The following is a 14,668-nucleotide window of genomic DNA, read 5'->3' on the forward strand; positions in this document are numbered from 1 at the left end:
GCTTCCTCTATATATGGTATTGCCTCTGACACATGAGAAGCTGACAACCAGAAAAGGAGTGTCACACAATAACTTCATCAGAAAAGAATAGCCTGCACTAGCATTCCTTTCAAGTTGTGTGCCTGTCGAAAAGTGAAAAGAAAAGGTTCACTGAAGATTCGTTTTAGGTTTTTTGTAACTGTCAACAGAGGTCTGCTCTTCCCTATGATCTTAAGCATACCTGATTCTGAAAAGGGATGGCTGAATGAGCTCTTACCCAATATTCTTTTTCTGTGTAGGTGCCAGCGGGTCATCAAGCAACGATTTTCAGTTAAGGTAAGCAAAGGTGAATAATAATTCAGCACAGAGATTGTTCCCAGTTCTGCATGATGTGTGCACCTTTGCTTCTGCAAAACACTAACTCCATGTGAAGTGGTAACTCCAAGAATTCCTTTACAGGAACTGACACAGGCATCTCAAAGCATTCAGCTGTGCCCTTGTGCTGGCTCCGCAGGTTTTCTATGTAGGTCACCATGTAATGTTTTACTGGCTCCACAGACCGCTTTATGTCAGAAAGTGACAATGACTGCTCCAGTTAGAATTTTAAATGGGAAGGTAGGAATTTAGAAGTTGAGACCACCCAAAAGAGAAGAGACTTCCCACAAATGATAGGAAAATGGTAGTAGGATTTTAGCCATGTGTTGGAGGTAAAGTTTTTCTTAGAATTGGCTGACAGGATGGGACAGGATGTTGTCAGATTGCATGTTGCAGCTCCATTAGTGTCTGCTTAATTTGTAAATAAAGAGAGTGGAAAAAAGCTCACAAAGCTTGGTCTTTTCTAGAAGCCTAACACAGCCAGCTGTAATATAAATTAATTAGCAGGTCATTGTTACTGAGGGGTTTTTTTGTAATTAAAAAAAGTCACAGTGCCAACATCCCTTTTATATTATTGGGGCTTCTGATATATGACAAGTGGTTAACTTCTTTATTCTTAGATCCCTCTGCCATCTAGGTAGGAAAGCAATCCCTCAGTGCTTCCACCAGGGTCTTCAGGAGACTTAAATTACAGCTCATAGCACTGTAATTAAGACTTCGAGTTGGGAGTTTGCCTTTTACTTGATTCTGCCTTTAGCTGGCAGATTAAGCTGTTGTTAAATTTCTTTCCTAGAATTTTCTTCAAGTACAATGAAGGGACCTCTGGTGCAAGTTCAGACTTATCCAGTTTCCCACTGTTGGCCACAAAACTCCTGAAACTGTAAGAAATTTTGAAAAAACCCCACCGCTTGGGGAGAAGAGAGGAACAGATACCTGGTATCTTTTAGAAAGGCTGCTCCTTGCCTTCTGAAATTTCAAGGACTAAATAGAAATACTTTCTTCCAAGGAGAACTGGCAGAGGTGTTCCCAGGTCATCCTTCTGCATAGAATATGGGCAGCCATCTTTGTTTCAGTGGTCTTCAGGAACGTGTGTCCCTTTTTAAAATCTTCATAAGACCTGGGGACTATCCCATGAAAGCAGCAGAAAGCAGATTGTTTTAATACATTGTTGGGGGGTTCCAACCCTATTTTATGTTAGATCAAGCAGGTTGGGGGACAGATAAGAGTGAAACAATCCCAAGCTGGGGGAGTGGTGGGGAAGCAGGGAGTAAGTACTTTTGAAATATTTTCCCTTTGCAATCCCAGTTGAGTATTTTGGAGATGGGGTGACTGATGTTATCTGGCTGTGTGGGTCTCAGTACTGAGACAGCATCTAGAAGCTGAGCACGACAAGGACAAAACACACCTAGCCTAAGTCATTCTTGTTTCCTGTATACAATAGTCACAGTTCAGGATAGAAAAGCCATTATTGCACTTGGAAGAACACATTAAAGAAAAAAAAAAAGAAAAAAACAGGATTTCTGTTAAGAGGTGTAACATCTGTTCCTTCTAGTGAGAGAAAAAAAAAATCTCACGAGACCAAAAAACATTGATCAACACAATAATTATAATTTTTGTCATGGCTTCACATAGGAGATTTGTGAATTGCATGTTAAATTCTAAAAGAAAAACAACCCTGGATCACATTTATAATATCTCTATGGTCATTATGTTAGGAAAGGATCTGACCGGTGTCTATAATACCTCTATGGTCATTATGTTAGGAAAGGACCTGACTGAGCTTCTTTAAAGAATGACTTGAAGCAGGGCTTATGCCATTCTGCTTGAGGGCTTCTGGGAATGAAACTCCTAGAGTTTTCATGTCTTCAGGGTACCATGGTTTTTACTTTTCTGAAAAGTAAAGGAAAATATAATTTGGAAAGCATTAGATCAGGTTTCTGAAGGGGGCAGTTCTGGTACGGTATCTGTCTTGCTGAGACCTATATACTTGTTATCCTGATTCTATTAATTTAGCTCTGAAAATATGCTTATCTATTTGAAGAAAATGCTGTGACACAGAATTTTGTGAAAAAAATGGGTATTGTAGAAGATAAAACACAGCAGGACTCTAAAACTCACAGGAAGGAGTAATTCTGAGAAGAGGGAATGGAGTGGGAAGTGTAAGAATCTCAAGACCTGCAATAAGATGGCAAAAATTAAGATTATTAAGATTATCCCAGAGCATAACACAATGCCCTTTTAACCTTCCTTTTTAAAGACCCCCTTCATTTTCATGACAATAGTCTTTTTTCCACAAGGCAACTTAAACTTTCATCATTAAACGACTTTTCTATAATATACTACAGAAATACAGTTCAAAGCCAATAGTGTCAGAGAGCATTACATCTGTGTGTAAAACAGAAATGAACTGGTGTTATTCAAGAAATGTTCCCTATTTCCCTCAGCTATCATATTTGACATGTATTAATTTTTAGAAGACAGCTCCAGGAGAACTATTTTCTTAAAAATAAAATCGATGCATAAATTTGTGACCCTTGTCTTTACTACTGTCTAAAATCCTCTGAGGTTCTCACCAGATGGAACAGATACTTTGCTATTAGCAAGAACTCAGTTGAACAAAGAAGAAAAAAAAAATCCATGCCCAAAACCCCATCTCTTCATAGGAAAATATATTAAGCAGTGAAATAACAAAGAAAATTATAGCTAATTTAGACTGACAGTGTCTTCCAACTAGGCAGAATGAAGTGAACTTTTTAGACAAGAGGATGGGCTAGACCCTTAGAGGATGTAAATAAGCATAACCATTTTCTTCTTTATGAGATAAAGTCAATAATTTTATTTTTAAAGGCAGTTAAAAGAGACAGGGCTTCAGATTCTCAGAAGCACAAGAGATCAATGTAAGCAGGATAGAGCATCTGAGGCTGGATAGGTCTCACTCTTACTGCCTTTATCTTGGAAAATTGCAAAGGATAAAACTGGCCTGCAAATAATTCAGATCACCTTGATTGTTCTAAAGCCTCTGGTTTCTATGGGGGTTTTTGTCATTCATTCAGGGACCATGAGAGTACCTTATTTCTGGAATGTCATCACTCTTCTACTTGAAAGGTAGCATAGAATCAGTACAGTCATCATTAGAAGCGGGGAATATATTTACAGAGTTATTTCACAACCTGTAACAGTCTGCTGTACAACATCAAACTTCTCTGTAATGTGATATGCTTTCCAACCTCTGGACAAGGAAGAGTCAAAGGATTCACTGAGTTTGAGATTCTTAATCTAGAACATGTTGTGATTTTCAAGACAGAGCATAAAGAACAGCAGTTTCTGGGAGCAAAACAGGGAGTCCTCTAGACCCTGTATTCTGCTTTCTCCTTACCCAGAGAGAACAGGCATTTCAATGAATATTGTAGGAGCAAGACATCTGGATGAATATTGGCCATCTAATCCCCACAGGATTAATGTAGTTTACAGCTCACTTTTGCAGACTACAGATCTCTTGATACGCAGTTGCAGCCAGGTAATTACCATTATCACAAGAGAAACTACCAGTTCAGGAATAATGGGAACTAATTCAGCGCCCTCCTGCTCATATATTGATGTGGGGGGTTTTGTGTTTTGTTTTTTTTTTTAAACAGGGCACCAGTGAAAGTCAGATTTGTTCCAGAAGCAGAGGAATTTGAATAATACTAAACTGTTAGAAAAAAAAAGTTCAAATTTTTGTTACAAAAAATTGTGAGTTGTCTCCATGTATATAAAGGCAATGCAAAAAATTCTCTTATGATTTTATAAATATCAATAAGAATGAGTCAGTTAATGTGTAATTGTGCCTACAAGGGCTCTACTTACAAAGTGTACAATGTATAAAGAACAAAATGAGGACTTCTATTCAGTCAAGGAACAACTGAAATTAGGCTATGCTTTGAGTTGTCCATGGCAGAAAATGAATCCTTCCTTCCATTTCAAAAAGAAAAATTTCAGTTTCTTTATGTTTGAGCAACTAAAACATCCCATAATTCTACAGTATACAAGATCTGGTGGAAGCCTCATTGAAATAGATTGGAACAGATCCACTACTTTCTGCGAGTCTTGAAGCAGACTCTGTCACATTAAAGATTTGAGCAACCAAAAAATTGTTTTGAATGGAGTTAGATGACAAAATACTAAATACCAATCTTGATTTCATTTATTAAAATTCCAGTGATGTATGGAATTCACACAGTCCCGACATATGTGTGTTTTCAGGTTTTCACTTAAAGCATTTGAAGTTCGGTTGCATAATGTGATTTCTTACATTGAAAGACTGTAAAGAAGTTGAAAAAAACAACCCACAAAAACATTTTTTCCCAAAGTTTTTTTTTGTGACAAATATCAGCATTAAATGTATTTTTCACAAAGTAAGTTTTGTTTGACAGTTGAACCAGATCTAAAGTTTCAAATGTCAGCTTAAAAAATTCTCAAACTGAGACTAGTCTGTGAGCCTTCAGTTTGTTCTTGCTCAGTTTATGAAAAAATGCTAAAAGAAACCAAGGGATACCCATGTGCCTTTACATGCACTTCGTCTGTGGTCACGTTTTTAATGTTCTAAACCATGAACGGTGTCTATTACCTATCTGCTATTTCTGTTACAAATAATTGCAGTAGCTTCTGCTCTGAATCATGTTCTGGGCACTGAAGAAAGAAGGAACCAACAGCTATGCTGGAAGCAGAGACTTTGTCTGCGTTGTCCCATCAGCTTGAGACCCTAAGCGTTTGGAGGACAGGCCAAAGCCAACTTTTGAACATATGCCTTCTGCTGTAGCTGGGGTCTTTAGGTTCTCTCCTTAGGAAAGTTGGAAGTGATTTGAATCACTTCCTGCTCACTTCATCTCTGCTTTTGCACTTGCTTACTTGAGTGACCAATGACCCAATTTTTAATCATAATCTTTTTTTGCCATGATAAAATTTAATGGCAGAATTCCCAAGAAGGTACTCTGCTGGTCCTTCAACTTTATTCAAAGGATGGCTTTTCCCCTTAAAATACTTTGCCTCTTTCCCCAACACAGAGGGCATGGGATAAAAGGGTCTTGACATATACTGCTGAGTAAAAAATATCCATTTACCTCCAAAATGAGCTTTCTCACTTTCATAATTAGGTCCATCCCACATTAATATTTTTTGTTCCTGTTTTGTACCTCCCCTTTAGGGGTAGGACTCCAAGAAAAGCAAAGGTAAAGTTAAGGTCCAGAAAAAAAAAAAAGAAAGAATGAAAAAGAAAGACAGACTTAAGCATCCTAAAAATAATAGTGGACGGCCAACTATGCTTTCTTTGAACACATCATTAATTTTTGTAATTCCATTAATTAATTTTTTAATTAATTTAAATTAATTTTTAAATTAATTTTTAATTTTTGTTATTCCATTTTTTACCATTTCTAGATATGTTCTTAGAACTTTGTGAGTTTTTTGGGAACATTCGAAGAAATAGGAGTCATAATGGAATAAGTATTCTATTTTTTTATGTGTCCTTGCTATTCAACACATACGGAGGTCTTTTTGCATATTTTAGAATCTTGTCTGTGATTTTGTGTTTTTAGAAGAAACATTCAGGCTTAATGCCCAATACTTAAAAACATTGCACTGATTAACACGTTTTGCTGTCTACCTATCCACGCTATTGTATATGCATTATATATAGACACACTACTATATATTACAGTGTGCATGTTTTTATGCACATTATAATAAGTATGTAGTAACACACAAATGCACATAATTAATATACTTTATAAACTGCTTTTTAAAACTGCATTCTTTACAAACTACTAACAAAAATCCAAACCACGGCATGGCATGGCATGACATGACATAGGAATTAATTTCTCTGAAAACATATATTTGTTTTTTTCTGGATTACAGAAGAGTATTTATTAAGTAAGTATAGCTTTTCAAACCTACAAGACAGTACACTTTCATTAATTGATTTAAGTTGTTAGTGACAGAAAAAAAGTAACACTTCTGCTACAACCACCAATGCACACCAAAAAATTGCTATACGGTTCAACACTATTTCATAGGATTTCCAGATAATAACAAATATTTTTTGCAAGATTGTTGTTTTAGAATTTGTTCTACAAGCTTTAATTAACATGTTTGGCAGTGGGGGAGAGAGAAGTTGTGGGTTTTCCCTTATATTCCAATTTAAAACATTTTGTTTTCCTTCAAAATATGACTGCATTGAAAATCATGGTAGCTTTTTACTTCAGATGAGAACCTTCCGTATCAGATGAGTATTACATGTTTTGGTTTGGTAATTTGATTTTTGCTTTTTACTATATAACTTTCTCCCAGTTTGTCTTGCTGAGAAATCTTAGGTTAAACTTAAGTTAAATCATCCTCTAATTTTCTCACACATTGCTTTTTCAAAAAGGGTAAAATAAAGATTTTATGTTGGATTTGACCCAGCTGTGTTTGATGACATAAAAGAGGGCAGAGGTTAAGCCTGACTGCAAAATTGGGACTTTCTAAAGAACTCTGCCATGGGCACGTGAAAAGCAAAGCAATGCAGCTTATTCACAGCCTCATCGCTCTTTTGAATTTGATGTCTTTGATACGATGATGATTTTGTATCAGTAAAATAGTCAAACATATTTTAAAATAAAGAAGGCAATTGAGGTTGGGAAATAAAAACAGTACAAATTGCAAAGTTTTCATCTTTCACTTGTTTCACAAAATGCATAGTGCCACAGACTGAGCTAGGGATATTTGTCCCGGTTACCCTTATATGGTGACGAAGCTGTGTGTAGGTAACAGAAGCAGGTAAGTCGGCTCCCAGTCAGAGGAAGAGAACCTTATTCCTTAGTACAGACTTGGACCATCTGAGATGAAACAACATCTGTAGAAAATTAAATTTGTTTTAATAGAGAATGATGAAATTGATAGAAAATTCTATTTTAAAAAGTCTGAAAGTTATTACTTTCTTTAGGTTTCTACAGTAGCTACTGAATTGATGTGGTCACTACTCAGCTCAAGAAGTGAGAAGAGGAATAACAGAGTGGGAGGATATCATCACCAACAGAAAACTCCTCAGAGAATAAGTTTGTAATTAAGTCATTATGGATGCTGTTTTAGGAACTGAGGGAAATCAACGTTTCAGGTTTGTGCAGCTTTTAAGGAGACACCAGCAGATCCAGTGGTGAGGAGTGAAAAGCATCAGAAATCATGTGTGCATTGGATTTGTTCCTGCTGGGCTCACTAACGTCAGTGGCAAAGTTCCCACTGACCATAGTCGCATGCTCAGGCCCAACTGCTCACGTTGTTGTTTGCTTTTTGTTCATGAGGAAAACACTGAGATATGAAATGGGCAAAAAAAGTTTCATTGGGCTAATTGTGATCTTCAGGAAGTCTAACAACATTTTAATCTGACTGCAGCTGCAGTATTGGCCATTTTCCTTTACACGAGACATTGATTAAACTCCCTGTACAAAAAATATCTGACCTTTCTCTATTTGCACTTCAAACAAAACATGGCCTTTATTGTACTAGCAGTGCTGTTTATATTACATGGGGTATCAGAAAAGGGATAGAAAACTTCTTTTTACAGATGTAAGTGGGTTGATGAGACTAGCAACGTTCCTTTTGGCTTGATTTTGTCTCTCTTCAGGACAGGGATGTGTAAGATGGGCTATTAACTTTTTCATGTTGGGCCTCTTCTAGTCTGCTAAACAAGTAAAGCATGAAATGTAAATGATGGCGTTAAGTTAATTTAAACACAGCTCCCAGGTATTCACCACTGAATTGGAAGCTGGAAGATACAGTAACTGTTCTGTATGAGAAACAGCATTTTTCCTAATAAGTGTTGGACTGGGGCTTGAAGTTTAGGCTTTGTTGGATTACCAGAAATTCCTTCCTTTGCATTAGTGATTTGAAGTATTTCTTCATCAATTAAAATAAGTTAGGTGAGATCTACAGTCATCCCATATCAATAAATCCAGAAAGAGAATCATAGTACTCAATATCAATTACTCTCTAATCTTTGTAAATTACTGAGACTGTAATCTCTTCAGGGCAGTCACTGTCTACTATGTTGTGTTTGCACAATGCATAGCATAGTGTGCCGCTACTTTTGGTTGCCTTCCTAGTGCTGTCTCAGTACAAAATAAGTAACGTCATTATGATTCCATCATATTTCCTTCTTCTTGTAATCAGTTTTGTCACAATTCACAAAATAACATCACCAAGACTCAGAATTGTCACTGCCTTAGCCGTAATATGAGAACTGACAGCAACAAGAAGCACTATTCTTTCTTCTGAAAGGAAGTCCCCTGATAAAAGTAAAAATTAAGACCTTTGAAAGGCCATTTACTATTTATAATTGATGTGGCTCTGTGGCAGGTAGCGCAGTCTTAAAACAGAGGAGAGTCACATCTCACATTTCTATCACTTAGGTGAGTAAAATGAGTTGTGGGCATTAGCAGACCAGGTAATGAACCATGAGTTCTACTGATACTGAAGTTTAGAAGGTTACTGTGGAAGCCTGGACACAAATATATTTGAAATAAGCCTGCTAGCTCAAAATAGATATATCATCACTATAAATTGTGAATTCTAAATTCATGAATATGCTTGCATAATTATAGCAGTAAGAGCAGCAATATTAACAATAAATAACATGTAATCATTATTAAATAGGAGGACATTTCCCTATTCAAGTACTCTTGTTGGTACTGTGGTGAGGAAGTTCATAGGAGACTGAGATGAAATCGAGACTCAGACCATGATTTGTAGACATTCAGAATTTGACTCCCACGTTTTAAGATTAATCTGCAAACCACATTCCCATTACTTGTTCTTGCGCTTGTGATTTTTTTAATCAACTTACAAATGCATAAAGTGTATAGCATTTTAAATATTCAAAGTACTGTAGAGGCATTACTGTTATTTATATCTCTTTTATTCCACCACAAAAAAAAAAATCATTTCTCACTCCTCATTGTCTTTTTTTCCCCTTCAGTGAAGTATTGTATTCAGTGCTGAATACTGAGAATTTGCAGGGCCTCCCAAGTTAGATGCCTGATTAACTCCTGCTTCAGATTTGATGAGATCTTTCTCTACCTGTCCTGAAACTATGCTTGGACAGACTGGAAAATGGCATGTTACGAAGCAGAGCTGTAAGTGCTGGAGACAGGAGGGCAAGACCCACAGCTGAACAGATGGGAAACGAGGTCTGAGAGAATTAGGAGCAAAAGTGTTAAACCTACACATCCGCCTGAAACCAACTTCTCCAACTTCTCTGTTAATTGTCTTGCTATGTTGCAGTAATCTTTATCCTAATTAAATAGCAAACCAAAAAAATCTGAAATTGCCCTAACAGGAATCTGATGCTTTCTTCACATCCCAGGAGGTGCTTTAGCAGCCACTTACAGAGTATTTTCAAAATACTAAGAAAGAAGTTTAATATTGTCAAGTGTTTGGGAGTGAGAGGAAAACATCCAAATGTAGCTTTGGAAAGCCTGTTCAGTGCAATACAGAAACAGCCTTGCTGAAGTGAATGATGTAGCTCCATCTTTCAGGCACTAGAGAAAAATAAAGTGCAGCGATACACTTTGCAGGAAAGGGACTTGATAGTGATGTTGAGGCAACACTTCTGCTGTCATGTAGACTTGTGTCTCAGGTCACAGCCTCTTTGCCGTTTCTGCCATTTGCATGTTAGCCCCATCTCTAGCTCTAGTTTGGGGTGAATCGGCTGATTCCTTAGGTAGGAAGACTTAGGAACAGGGCAAAAACTGACTCAGAGATTGGATTCACCTGGAGCTCTTTGCAATTCTGACTTCAGGCTCAGACACACACCCAGCTATCAAAGGGAACAGCCAGGAAAATCCAGGGCAGAAATCCTCGATGGTTGTCAAAGCAAAGTGAGTAACATAGATTGGACTTCAAGCCTTAAGAATCTGTGCTTGCCAAGGACACTTATGAGCATATACGATTGTCTATGTTTGTTAATGCTTTTTGATGTCCCATATTTATTTCTGGTGAAGCAAGTATAACGTCTGTCGGTATCTGTCTTAGGTGAACTCTCTATGATAACACACTCCTCTAATAATAACAGCACTTGTATGCACGCTTCCATCCAAGGCCTGAAATGTGATACAGCTGCTATCAAATTTCCATGCACTGCTGCTTTTCAACAGTCAGCCTCTTCCAAGATAAAATGAGGACAGTTAACAGTATTTCAGGATGAAAACAGCATCTTGTATATACATACAGCTTGCCCAAGCAAGGATATATCATCATTTTTCTACAATGTGAGCCTGTAGGGTGCTGCAAACTGCGTGTTTAGCTGGTGTCTGAAGTTGCAAAGATGGACTGCTATAGTCTGAACAATCCATCCTTATCCCATCTGCTGCTGCTAGATAGGGTCAGCTTATGTGAGGATGAGGAATAGAATGGCAGCCCATGTAGGCAGCCCCAATCCAAAGCAAGCATTGTCCCTACCACCACATCTGCTTCAGGCCTGCCAGGAAAGGATCAGAAAGCTTCACTCTCTGGGATCCCCAGATCCTTTTGGGCTCTGCTTCTGGTCCTGTCTTGTCTTCAAGCCACATTCAACAAGGCCAAGTGCCGGGTCCTGCACTTCGGCCACAACAACCCCATGCAGCGCTACAGGCTGGGGGAAGAGTGGCTGGAAAGCTGCCCGGCAGAAAAGGACCTGGGGGTGCTGGTCGACAGCCAGATGAATATGAGCCGGCAGTGTGCCCAGGTGGCCAAGAAGGCCAATGGCATCCTGGCCTGGATCAGAAATAGTGTGGCCAGCAGGAGTAGGGAAGTGATCGTGCCCCTGTACTCGGCACTGGTGAGGCCGCACCTCCAATACTGTGTTCAGTTTTGGGCCCCTCACTACAAGAAGGACGTTGAGGTGCTGGAGCGTGTCCAGAGAAGGGCAACGAGGCTGGTGAGGGGTCTGGAGCACAAGTCTTATGAGGAGCGGCTGAGGGAACTGGGGTTGTTTAGCCTGGAGAAAAGGAGGCTCGGGGGAGACCTTATTGCTCTCTCCAACTACCTGAGAGGAGGTTGTAGCGAGGTGGGTGTCGGTCTCTTCTCCCAAGTAACAAGCGATAGGACGAGAGGAAATGGCCTCAAGTTGTGCCAGGGGAGGTTTAGATTGGAAGTGAGGAAAAACTTCTTTACTGAAAGAGTGGTGAAACATTGGAACAGGCTGCCCAGGGAAGTGGTGGAGTCCCCATCCCTGGAGGTATTTAAAAGACGAGTAGGTGCAGCGCTTAGGGACATGGTTTAGTGGACATGGTGGTGTTGGGTCGATGGTTGGACTCGATGATCTTAGAGGTCTTTTCCAACCTAAATGATTCTATGATTCTATGATTACCAAGAGTCTGTCTTTGCCCTTCCTTTGTTAGGGAAGCTGCTGGGAAGGAAAACTAGTTTATCTGAGGTAGGAAATGGGAAGTGGATATTAAGGTAAGAAGATGCCTTTGGAGGTGGAGAGGAGGGTGGAGTTCTGTGTCTTGGATGGGTTGGGGGGTACGGGATGACGTGGAGCGGAGAGAGAACATGCCAGAAGAGGGGCAGGCTGAAGAAGGGGGAAAGGAAAGATCCCTGTCCCTCTCTGCACCTTTCAAAATGTCCCTCAGGCAAAAGACCTAAGCCTCCATTTTTATGTATAGTCTTTCCCCATATCTGACTGCTTGCTCCCAGGCCTACTCAGTTACATCTGAGTACCCTCTTAATACTCTTCTGACTTCTCCCAGACTTTTCTCTCCCCCAGCTCCCCATGCCATCTCTTCCACCCCTGAAAAATACAATCCTTTTTTTGCCTCAGGACAGCAACATTCAATTTTGCTTTCATAGCTATATAGCTTTGAGTCTTCTCTGCTATAAGATAGTCCAATAATTTAAGTGGGGAATGATCATGTTAATACGTATGATACTTAAAACACTCCACCAACTTCTTTCCTACTATAAGAAACATTCTGATAGGAGAAAAGAAGGAGTTACAAACTGACTTCAGGATAGAAAATAATTATAATCATGGTGAAAGTAACTAATTGACTTTCTTTTAATGCTGAAATTCTAAATAGGGATCCTGAAAAGATACTTTAATGCTGCACAGAGCTGCCCATTCCATCCACATTCTTTAAATCAGACCAGGGAAATAGAGTGCTAGTGAAGGGTAAGGGCTTTTCTTATTTGCTTAGTGAGTGTTTGCTGAACAATAAATATTTTTTTATTGGGATGTGACTGGAAAGTAATCTTATGATGGAATGTGCCTAAGTATTTTCAAGTACAGCTTGTTCAAAGGAAAGTAATTGAATAAAGGGAGCAGTTTTAAGTGTGATCCCAAAGGAAACTCTTTCCAGTGCCTAGCTAGAGGAATATAAGCCAAGGTAAAATATTCCATTATCAGATATAAAGTATCAACTGTTGGTTGGTTACATTCTAGTAATAAACTGTCTTGCAATTATAGATCAATCTGTCTTTGAGTCATCCATTGTGTTTTAATGCACAGTGAGCTATTTTCTCTGTACTACTCCATTTTTCTTAATTGTCCATATTGTTGTTAAGTGCCTAAGAGAGTCAAGGGGTTTTGGCTGAATCTGGAAAGAGTACACTAAGCTATTAAATGAAGAATTTCTAATCTACCCTTACATTTAAAATGTTACAGTCTTCTATCAAAATATTAATCCAGGTGTGACCATTAAAATCTGAAATTCTTTATACAAGCTTTTATTGACCATCAAGCAGATGTGCAATCTAGCTAAAATGCATAGAATATGATATGAAAAAGATTAGTTCTCTTTAAAACAATTCCTTAAGATTGAGAACACATATCATATACACACACACACACACTGTTATGTCTGCAGTCATAGTAACGTTGGCATATTGTTCTTAGCAGGCTAAGTTAAAAGACCACAATGAGTCAGAATGCTGTTTCCAGGATGCTGTAGGAATCAGGAGAAATTTTACACGAAGTATAACTACTTGTTTTCCTGTCCTGCTTGAAGAGAATCATTTGTTGGTGATCACCACAGAACAAAACCAGGACACCATCCACTAGCAGCTCTATTTCTTAGCTACACTTAAAGAAAACTGATATTCAAAAGCTAACTGGACACGGTTATGGCCAACTTCCTCTAAATGACTCTGCTTGAGCAGCAGGGTTGGACCAGATGACCTCTAGAGGTCCCTTCAATCTCAACCATTCTATGATTCCTAAAATGGAGTTTATGAAAATGAAACCTTTACCTAAATGGAATTAAAAGACAAATGTTTGTTATGCTTGAAGGCTAACAGACAAACGTTTCATGGCATTTTCAAACTCTTTACTGAAGATGTAAATCTTCCCTGTCCAGTCCAATGACAGTTATCTGCTTCCTTTGCATACTTTATTAGATAGACAATATCTTTATATGTTTCTCTACAGACAAAAAAAGTCTCAACATTGGGTCTTACAGCTGCAGAACTGTAAGGCTTGTATGTTGCTAAAGAACTACAGCAACTAAGTTGCCTGCCCAACACAACTGAAAAAAAATAAATCTGTATTTTTATTAACTTCAATTAAAATTTGCTAGAAAAATATATGTATAAAGTTCTTTATTATCTTAAATGAGTTATCATTAGAACTTTGATCCAGCAGAAATCCAGTCTGGTAATGAAACTTCTTAAGTATACTTCTACTAAGTACAGCACTATATACTTCTTTGGGAATTCATCACCCATCACAGAGTATCTGAAGCATATGCTAAAAATGGGATCGTAGGAAAGGACGAAGTGTGTGAGCACTGAAACACAAGGGTTATTTTCAGTCTTTGACTTATAGCTGTAAGTTCAAGGAGAATTTTGATCCCTTTGTTGAAATCCAAAACAAGCGCTAAGACAGTTTACTCATCAGGCACAGATTCTATGGGAAGATCAAGACAAAGTTCTACTTCTGAAAGTGACAATTCTTGTTTGACATCCCTATCCTAGGTCTAGATGTTGTTGGAAAAAGTTCATTCTAATAAGCTTTAAGGGACAGAGCAGATGTTTTTGAGATAATCATATTAAAGAAAATGCAACTTTGTGCTGGAAAAGCTCTGATTTTTATTTGCTAACTATTTTAATTGTTGCTCTATGTATGTAAAATGGGTTTTCAAGTGTATGTAATTATGGAACTGCCAATGCTGTCTCTGGGATGAGAGAGACCTGTCGGTGATGAATGTGACATTAAGTTTCCTACTTCTCTTTTCAGAAATTTCTTTAGAGACACACGTATCTTACATGTGCTGTTATGATTTGCAGAACACCTGCATCATTAGGAAGTCAAACTGTGCTCTGAAAA

General features: G+C 38.2%; 1 protein-coding gene across 5 annotated transcripts in view; it reads left to right on the plus strand.

Annotated features, from left to right (window-relative positions):
• Positions 1-14,668, plus strand: part of LOC143159783 (uncharacterized) — a 64,887-nt gene that overhangs the window by 32,185 nt on the left and 18,034 nt on the right. For 4 of the 5 annotated variants that reach the window (XM_076337156.1, XM_076337160.1, XM_076337157.1 and 1 more), the window contains exons 7-8: positions 279-315; positions 7,316-7,486. The exons of the other annotated variant lie outside the window; for it this stretch is intronic. The gene's annotated coding sequence lies outside the window, so the exon portion shown is untranslated. The remainder of the gene's footprint in view (positions 1-278; positions 316-7,315; positions 7,487-14,668) is intronic. 5 annotated transcript variants of the gene reach the window in all.

This window comes from Aptenodytes patagonicus, chromosome 4 (assembly GCF_965638725.1).
Source record: "Aptenodytes patagonicus chromosome 4, bAptPat1.pri.cur, whole genome shotgun sequence".
Lineage (NCBI taxonomy): Eukaryota > Metazoa > Chordata > Aves > Sphenisciformes > Spheniscidae > Aptenodytes > Aptenodytes patagonicus.